Source organism: Herpailurus yagouaroundi, unplaced genomic scaffold, assembly GCF_014898765.1.
Source record: "Herpailurus yagouaroundi ecotype Mexico unplaced genomic scaffold, PumYag 205, whole genome shotgun sequence".
Classification (NCBI taxonomy): Eukaryota; Metazoa; Chordata; class Mammalia; order Carnivora; family Felidae; genus Herpailurus; species Herpailurus yagouaroundi.
In genome coordinates, this window is record NW_024412436.1 from 13479694 (window position 1) to 13489769 (window position 10076).

Consider the following 10076-nt stretch of genomic DNA (forward strand, 5'->3'; position numbering starts at 1 on the left):
CCACAGCCCTGCCTCCCAGACAGCCTAAAAAATTTCTTTTCAAATAAACAGATGACCCTGATATACGGCCCTGTGCCGCGGGGACACTCTTGGTACTTATTTTAAGGTCCTTTATAACGGAGATTTTATTTGATTATCACCCTGATGTCTGCCGGAATCCTGCAGTCTGACACCTAGAAGACAGCCCCCAGGTCCCTGCTCTGGGGGCTCGCTCACCACATTTTCCTGGATATCAGGACATCCTGCTGTTTGAAGATATGCGGTGTGACTGGGGCTGTTCTCGGGACTCTTCCGAGGTTCTGCCTCTGAAGCCTCACAGGCGTTTCTGTTTTTCTCGGCCTTGGGGGACAAGCAGCCTGGGCGGGTGGGGACCGTGGGCGGGGCTGGGGACACTAGGATGTCTGTCCTGCCAGGCTCAGATCCTTCCCCCAGACTCACTTCCTGCGGCTGGACAGCCGTGGAGACCACAGGCCAGTCCGCGATCATCCGAGCCCAGGACCTGAATTTGACCAATGAACACGGTGAGCGGTTTGCACACTTTGAACCCACGCTAAAGTTTCCGGGGCGGTATCGACGTCTACACTAATTTCTCTCGGGTTGTTCGCAATTTCAAAAATCCTATCACCGACCGCAGCCCCCCGCGATCCGGCTGCTTTGGTGGCAGATGCTTTCCAGGCGTTTCCGCGCACAGACGAAACCCTGGCCCGCTTGGCTGTTAACCCCGGAAGTCACGCTTAAACGTACAGAGTTCTGTTACCAGAAGCTCTGCCTGCCTTTCTGTTTCATATAACATCTAAGACCCGGCGCAAAAATGATTGTGCAGATATGTTCTTTGACCTCGGGATTTTTTTTTTTTTTCAGATAGTAAACGGGATACCCAAAATGATCCATTTTATAAGACGCTTTGGGTCTCGTAAGGTTGAGCTCCACGGCCCTCGGACCTCCAGGCGCATCAGAACAGGACCACGTCTTTCTGCGCCCGAAATATATCGCCCACTAAATATTCGTTGAGTGAATATCTCAATTACGGCAATAATTTGGGGAAGTTGCCACCAGCCCCTTGCTCTGTCCTGTGCATGTAGTAAGTGACTGTTAACTCTCCCTCCGCAGAGCGGATCCTGGGGATGTGTCCTTGCAACCCCAAGATCAAGAGTTGCACGCTTCACTGACTGAGCCAGCCAGGTACTAAATTCCACTTAGTGGATGTATATATCCCCCTTGTCCCTTATGTTGTAGGGGCGCCCGGGTGGGTCAGTCAGTTAAGCGTCCGACTTCGGCTCAGGTCATGATCTCATAGTTTGTGGGTTCGAGCCCCTCCTCCGCTCATGCTCTGTCTCTCTCTCTCTCTCTCTCTCTCTCTCTCGGTCTCAAAAATAAATAAACATTAAAAATAAATAAAATGCTGTTGTAATAAACATTCCTGGGCCTCTACCTTGGCACCCTCTGAAGGGACTCTCTGTACCCGTTGCCAAGAGACTGAAATCAAATGTCGTCCTCACCTGACCAGCCCCAGGCTGAGTCCCCAGGTGAGTGGGGGCGGAGGGGACTTAGTCTCTCAAATAGCAACCTCTGCCTGGCTGGGCCGGGAGGGCGCACAGTTAGGAAACGATGCCCATATGCTAACAGAACCCCATGTCCACCGCGGCCATCTGGGGGGCAGAATTCTGCATGATGGTTTTTCTTTAGGACTCTGGGAGGCTTCTGTAAAAGCCGTGATACTAAAGAGTGCCTGGGGGAGGGGGGGGCTCAGTCGGTTAAGCGTCTGGCTCTTGATTTCAGCTCAGGTCATGATGTCATGGTTCGTGGGTTCGAGCCCCGAATGGAGCTCTGTGCTGACAGCGTGGAGCCTGCTTGGGATTCTCTCTCTCTCTCTGTCTAAAAGTCAATAAAGAAACATTACAACAAAGTGATATTAAAAGAACAGACATCGGGGCGCCTGGGTGGCACAGTCGGTTAAGCGTCCGACTTCAGCCAGGTCACGATCTCGCGGTCCGTGAGTTCGAGCCCCGCGTCGGGCTCTGGGCGGATGGCTCGGAGCCTGGAGCCTGTTTCCGATTCTGTGTCTCCCTCTCTCTCTGCCCCTCCCCCGTTCATGCTCTGTCTCTCTCTGTCCCAAAAATGAATAAACGTTGAAAAAAAAAATTAAAAAAAAAAAAAAAAAAAAGAACAGACATTTACGAAGAATTTATCGTGCCAGTGTGGTTGTGTGTGTTGACACACGTCTGGTAAGGTACGATTATTGTCACTTTGTGGCTGTGCCACTGAGGCCCAGAGTGGTTATTTAACATGCTCGAGATCACACAGCGAGAATGGTGGGAGAACGGGCTCCAGAACTGTACGGACCGGCTCTAGGGTCTAGCATACTTAGTAACCATACTCGCCCGCCTTCGTCCTATTATTATAAATCTCCCTGACCCTCTGTTTCCTCTTCCGTGAAATGGGTTCATAATACCTACTTCACGAGACTTTGAGGACTAGATGAGGCAAGGCACGGGAAGTGCTTGGGGCATGGTATGTGCGAAATAAATTCACCGACCATCGTGAATATCCCGGGGGGGGGCTGTTTATCCAGATGGGGGTTCCAGGGCCGGGGTGTCTGTGGACAACCAAGGTCTTGCAAGGACGCATCGCCTTGAGCAACACCCATGATCCGCTCTGCGCAGGGAGAGTGAAGGCTGGTGGCGGCTTAGGCTCTGTGGCAGGGACGTTCGGAGCCCCGAGAAGCTGTTAGCAGTGTTAGTTAGCTGAATGCAGGGGCCCCACAGGCCGCTAAGACTCCGGGGGTACAGGCCGACCGGGGCTGGAGACACAGCCAGCCCTTCGGGCTGAGGAGTCGGACAGACCTGACCACACACGGAGACTTCTCCACCGGCTCTGTGACTCAGTTTCCTCGTTTTACTGATTGATCCAAAATTTTAATTTATTTAAGTAATCTCTACACCCAGCGTGGGGCTCAAACTCACGACCCCGAGATCTCAAGTCACATGCTCTACCCGTTGAACCCTCCAGGCATCCCCCAGTTTCCTTGTTTTAATATACGGACAGGGGACTTATTTCAAACAGCATTTTTGTAAAAAAAGTTTATTTATGTATTTTGGGAAGGAGAGAATGAGAGAGAGGGAGAGAGAGCAGGGGAGGGGCAGAGAGAGGGAGAGAGAGGATCCCAAGCAGGTTCCGCACCGTCAGCGCAGAGCCCGACGCGGGACTCGAACTCACGAACCGTGAGATCATGACCTGAGCCGAAACCAGGAGTCAGACGCTTAACCGAAGGAGCCACCCCTGAAGGGGAGTTCTTTAGCACAAAGAATAGACAAGGAGGTACAGAAACGAGTGTTTACTTAGAAAGAGAAATGACACCCCGATGACTCGCAAATGTTAAAAAGAGCTGACCCGTAGGGCAAAATTCAAACGACACGGAATCGCGGCTGTCATTCCTGTCGCTTGACTTCCTGAGACACCTCTGCGCTTATTTTTCTTCCGAGTTTTCTTTTGGCTGCATGTCCCTTGTCTCCAGGCGATGACAATGTCCTATTGAGAGAAAGGGAAGATAATTCGGTCCTTCCTCCAGCATGGCTGACGGGCTCTTGGTTTTCACATCCTTCATTTAGGGGAAGTGTCACCGTGCTCGGTGTCTCGCCCCCGCCCCTCCGCGCAGAGCCCCGGCCTTTATTATGGCTCTGCGGAGCCCAGGCGGAGCCACAGAGGCCGTCGCCACCGACGCCCCCAACCTCCTGCCCCACCTAGGCGGTGGCCACGGGGCCGCGGGGCTGAGTCCGCAGCCCGGAGAGGGCGGGAGCGCAGGGAGTCCACCTGCCGCAGCGCTCCCGCCTCCGGCCAGCAGGTGGGGCTGCGGGGCCCTGAAGCTTCAGCATTAGTCTGAGCAGCTTTTTAACGGGTCCTTGAATCAAGGGCCTCCTCTCCTAAACAGCTTCTTCCTACTGTCAGTGGAGGGTACTACTTGGTAATAACCATTTATTACTATTATCATTATCATTATCATTATCATTATTATTATTATATGGATTTAGCATTTGCAAGATGGGAAGAATGTACCCCACATTGCTAACGCTGATTAGATCTCAGTAATGGGGGGCTGCCTGGGTGGCTCAGACAGTTAGGTAAGCGTCCGACTTCAGCTCAGGTCATGATCTCCCGGTTCGTGAGTTCGAGCCCCGCGTCGGGCTCTGTGCTGACAGCTCGGAGCCCGGAGCCTGCTTCGGATTCCGGATCTCCCTCTCTCTCTGCCCCTCCCCGGCTCGTGCTCTGTCTCTCAAAAATAAATAAATGTTAGAAAAAAAATTTTAAGCAAAGATCTCAGTAATGGGATTATGGGAGATTTGTTTTTAAAAACACATACTTAAAAAAATTTTTTTAAACATTTATTTCCGAGAGACAGAGGGAGACGGAGCATGAGCAGGGGAGGAGGGGCAGAGAGAGAGGGAGACACAGAATCCGAAGCAGGCTCCAGGATCTGAACTGTCAGCACAGAGCCCGACGCGGGGCTCGAACTCACAGGCCATGAGATCATGACCTGAGCCGAAGTCGGACATTCAACCGACTGAGCCATGCAGGTGCTCCTAAAAGCACATACTTTTAAAAATATATTTATTTTTAAAAGAGAGAGTAGGGGAGGAGCAGAGAGAGGCGGACAGAGGATCCGATGCAGGCTCTAGGCTGACAGCCCAGAACAATTTTGACTTTTTTCCAGGTAAAGAGACAGAGGTCCGGAAAGTGAGTCTAAGGTCACAGCATCTAAAAAGTGACAGATCGAGGGGCACCTGGGTGGCTCCGTCCATTAAGCGTCCGACTTCGGCTCAGGTCACGATCTCAAGGTTCGTGAGTTCGAGCCCTGCATTGGGCTCTGTGCTGATGGCTCAGAGCCCGGAGCCTGCTTCGGATTCTGTGTCTCCCTCTCTCTCTCTGCCCCTCCGCCGCTCACACTGACTCTCTCTCAAAAATAAATAAACGTTAAACAAAATTTTTTTAAAGAATTATCAATGATCAATCAGAATTATCTCTTCAAATCTTCCAGGCAGGATGCCATTTTCTTTCTTCTGTATTAGGGAGTTACAAACATGAATACATGCCCACGGTGGCCACGCATGTACCACTGTAAACAGATATTGGTGCAAAATGATCAATCACAGCAAGGACGGTGTCCCTCACGACTGGCTGGGGCGACTGTTGCAAACTTAGAGCACATGTCCCTCCTCAAGGAGGCAGCCTCCAGTCATGGTCATCCAGCGCCAAGGGCAGGCGCAGATCTGAAGGCGGTAACAACCAATTCAAGCTAACAACCTTGCAAGCCTCATAAAACGCTTCTATCCTGTGACAGGGGCTGTGGGGCTCCAGAGGGATGACCTTGGTCCTCCCTGTGCTTGCAGTCAAGGAGTACAAAATAATTATCCCCACTAAAGCGTTCTGTGTGACTAAAGCGCAACATTCATGGAGTACTGATTATCACAGAGAAAGCAGGAAATACACGGAGTTGAACTCAGTCTCTGGGAATCTAATAACATTTCGCAGAGAAGGTGAATACTGTGCGGAGGGAACAGAGGGAAACGTTGATCTGAGGGAGGAAACTTCTAAAAGAATTTCAGAAATGGTAAAACTGGGACGCCTGGGCGGCTCAGTTGGCTGGGTGTCTGACTCTTGATTTTGGCTCAGGTCATGATCTCATGGTTCGTGGGATCGAGCCCCGTGTTGGGCTCTGGGCTGACAGCTCAGAGCCTGGAGCCTGCTTCGGATTTTGTGTCTCCTTCTCTCTCTGCCCCCCTTCCCCGCTCACACTCTGTCTCTCTCAAAAATAAATAAACATTAAAAATTTTTTTGAAAGGAAAAAAAAAGCCTGCTTGGGATTCTATGCCTCCCTCTCTCTACCCCATGCTCTCTCTCTCTCAAAATAAATAAACATAAAAAAAGATTATTCAATATGTTAAACTCCAAAACAGTAAAAAAAAAAAAAAAAGTCAATGATTAGTTTATCAGATTTTACCTGTCCATCTTCCTAGGTATGTTCTATAGGTTTTAATACTTATACTGTTTTTTTTTTAATCTTTTTTTTTTATGTTTATTTTTGAGAGAAAGTGAGAGAGAGTGAGTGCCGGGGGAGGGGGGCAGAAAGAGAGATGGGAACAGAGAATCCAGAGCAGGCTCCGTGTGGACAGCACGGAGCCCGACGCGGGGCTCGATCTCACAAACCCGGAGATCCTGACCTGAGCCGAAGTCCGATGCTTAACCGACTGAGCCAACAAGCCCCTATTTATACTTGTTAAAAAAAAATTTTTTTTTCAGGTTGCGAAAGGAATGCTTATTGCAGAAAACTCAGAAGACGGAATCTGTGTTTCCAAGAAGAATTCTATTTACCCGTCGCGTGACAGTTACTGGCTACGCAGGCTGGAGCAGTGAGCTTAGCACATCAAGGAAATACAGTTGGGACTTCTTGGAGCTTTGGCCATGTAATATGAATGCGAATAAATATGTAATATGTAATACGAATAAAGATCCAGGCTAAGTGGAAACAAGTCACCGGGGCTCAGAGTAGCAGAATGAGAGTCCCCTACGACTAGAGGCGGGTTCACCATCAATGAACGAAGCTCGTTCCCAAGCCCGCGCGCACACAGGCCCTTCCAAGGCCGCTGCGGTATTTTCGCCTGGTCCAAAGCTTCTGTCGAAGTTTCTAAAACAAGATACGTAAGACCACTGTCTCTTTGCGTCCTCACTTCCCTCTGTCACTCCTCCGCATTAGAGGGTTCAGGAATGGGACTTTCTGGGGACCTGGGGACGATGATTAAGGGATACCTTTAACTGGAGCTCTGTTAAATCAGTGCTCACGGTGGGTGTAGGAACGGCTTTCTGAAATACACCTACTACCCGAAATGCCAACTCAGCCAGCACCGTGTCACAAACGTGCGCGGCCAGGGGGCAAAGGAGCTCTGTGACACCTGGCACAGAAAAATACATGGGCAGCGGGGGGCCGGGGTGGGGGAGGGACAAGATGTGAAAGGAAATGAGAAACTGGTCCACAGGAAATCCTTGCAATCGTCAAGAGGAAAAAATTATTGGCGGAAGAATCAAGTCTCTCAATGCCTAATCTCAAATGCCCAACCAGGGCGCCTGGGGGGCTCAGTCAGTTAAGCGTGTGCAACTCTCGGTTTCAGCTCAGGTCGCCATCTCACGGTTCGTGGGTTTGAGCCCCGTGATGGGCTCTGTGCTGAATGCTGAGCCTGCTTGGGATTCTCTTTCTCTTCTCTCTCTGCCCCTCCCCTGATTGCACTCAATCGCTCTCTCAAAATAAACATTAAAAAAATAGGGGCGCCTGGGTGGCGCAGTCGGTTAAGCGTCTGACTTCAGCCAGGTCACGATCTCGCGGTCCGTGAGTTCGAGCCCCGCGTCGGGCTCTGGGCTGATGGCTCGGAGCCTGGAGCCTGTGTCCGATTCTGTGTCTCCCTCTCTCTCTCTGCCCCTCCCTCGTTCATGCTCTGTCTCTCTCTGTCCCAAAAATAAACGTTGAAAAAAAAATAATAATAATAAGGGGCGCCTGGGTGGCTCAGTCGCTCGAGCGTCCGATTTTGGCTCAGGTTATGATCTTGTAGTTCATGAGTTCCAGCCCCACGCCGGGCTCTGTGCTGACACCTCAGAGCCTGGAGCCTGCTTCAGATTCTGTGTCTCCCTCTCTCTCTGCTCCTCCCCTGCTCATTCTCTCTCTCTCTCAAAAATAAATAAAACATTAAAAAATTGAAAAAAAATAATGGAACATATTAGAATTCTTGGGTTTATGGGATACAAACTCATACTCTTTCTTACTACAACGAATCTGTCTGTAGTTGAAGTCACATGTTTTGTTTATCTTAATGAATCAGAACCTGTCTTAACGGAGCAGACAAATCTTGTTCTGAAAAACACTGGGAATCCACCAAAAACCATACACAAAATGGCCATTCAAGCCGCCAAACATCCCTGAAATATTAGAGCTCAGATGTGAAAGAAACTCGATACAAGTTTTTCCAAATTTAACAATAATCTTTAAAACAATACACACTAATAACAGTAATGACGTGGGAAACTAAAACATAAACAATAATACACTTTTTTTTTTTGGTCCTGTCAAAGTATCTACGACTTTATTTTTCATTCTCAAGTTAGTTAACATACAGTATAGTCTTGGCTTCAGGAGTAGAACCCAGCGATTCATCGCAAATGACACCCAGGGTTCATCCCAACAAGGGCCCCTCCTCAATGCCCATCACTCATTTTCCCCACCCCATCAACCCCTGGTTTGTTCTCTTTATTTAAAAGTTTCTTGGGGCGCCTGGGTGGCGCAGTTGGTTAAGCGTCCGACTTCAGCCAGGTCACGATCTCGCGGTCCGTTGAGTTCGAGCCCCGCGTCGGGCTCTGGGCTGATGGCTCGGAGCCTGGAGCCTGTTTCCGATTCTGTGCCTCCCTCTCTCTCTGCCCCTCCCCCGTTCATGCTCTGTCTCTCTCTGTCCCAAAAATAAATAAACGTTGAAAAAAAAAATTAAAAAATAAATAAATAAAAAAAATAAAAGTTTCTTATGGTTTGCCTCCCTCTCTGGTTTTATCTTATTTTTCCTTCCCTCCGAATAAAAAGTTTTTTTAAAAAAATATTTATTTTTGAGAGACAGTGCAAGTAGGGGAGGGTCAGAGAGAAAGAGGGAGACACAGAATCAGAAGCAGGTTCCAGGTTGTGCTGACAGGTTGGGGCTCGAACCCACCAGCCGTGAGGTCATGACCTGAGTCAAAGTCAGACACTTAACCAACTGAGCCATGAGCCACCCAGGGGTCCCCTAATAAAAAGTTTTTGATCACCATGCTGAGAATAAGACTGACCTTTCTATTTTCTTTATAGAAATAGAAACTATTACAAAATGTCATAGGAAAAGGTGATTGAAAGTATGCGGCCTGAAAACGTGGGGAAAATTATCATAAATGGTGCCCATAAAGTCTAGACACACAGGTAAATATGCATAATGCTGCCAAGGGCATTTTCAATCTTAAAAAAAAATAAGGTGTGTTTCTGGACTTTTGGACACCCTGTAGAAGTGTGTCAGGAAGTTAACAAATATTTTATGGTCGTGTGTGATGCTTGTGGCTTTTTTCAACTTATCAAAGTGTCATTTGTGATTTCTCTTTCTAAACATATTTACCGACATAATTTTTGGATTTTTTTAAAGAAGGATTTTTTCTTTCTTTCGGATTTTTTTAAAGAAGGGTTTTTTGTTTTTTGTTTTTTTTAAGTTTACTTATTTTGAGACAGAGAGAGAGAGAATGAATGAGCAGGGGAGAGACAGAGAATCCCAAGCAGGCTCCTCACTGACAGCCAGCCTGTAGGCGGAGTCTCGAACTCACTAACTAGATCATGACCTGAGCCAAAACCAAGTCAGATGCTTAACCAGCCGAGCCCCCCCAGGAGCCCCTTGGGTATTTTTTTAATAGGGGCCACACAAATCGTATGAGCTCCCAGTCCTGCAAAACCAGCGTCTACCCATTTAATACACCCTCACAGGAGCCCAGGAACTTTCTGCAGCCTCAGTTACCCCTTAAAAAAAAAGGCATTGGCTCAGCATTTCCTTCGGTTTGCGTGGAGACCGAGGCAGAGTGGGGGGGCGGTTGTGGGAAGCACACGACCCCGCGGACGGGAGGAGTCTCGGCCGGTAGGGCAGGACACGTGCCCGCAGTCACCCCAGCTCTCCCGTCTGCGACCCCAGTTCCTCTGGCCCCGCCCCCAGTGGCCCCGCCCCTCCGCGACCACAGCCCCGCGGGCCCCGCCCCTCCGTGACCCGCGCCCCCCTCCGACCGGAACCCCGAGGGCCCCGCTGGCCCCGCCCCTCCGTGGGCCCCGCCCCTCCGTGACCCCCGCCCCACTGCGGCGTCAGTCCCCGCAGGCCCCACCCCCTCCACGACTTCGGCCCCGTAGGCACCTCCCCTCCGCGACCCCCACCCCCATCTCCGACCCGAGCCCCGCGGGCCTCGCTGGCTCCGCCGTTCCCCCGCGACCCCGCCCCGCGGGGCCCTGACCGCCGTGCTGAAGGAGCGGGGGCGGGGGGGAGCGGAGG

General features: G+C 50.2%; 1 long non-coding RNA gene across 1 annotated transcript; it reads right to left on the reverse strand.

The window, feature by feature from the left end:
- Positions 1-3319: 3319 nt before the first annotated feature.
- On the reverse strand, positions 3320-7188 carry LOC121015153 (uncharacterized). The gene is made up of 2 exons (XR_005783663.1): positions 6367-7188; positions 3320-3528 (listed from the first exon to the last, which is right to left on the reverse strand). It is a non-coding gene; the product is annotated as an uncharacterized LOC121015153 (long non-coding RNA).
- Positions 7189-10076: the final 2888 nt, after the last annotated feature.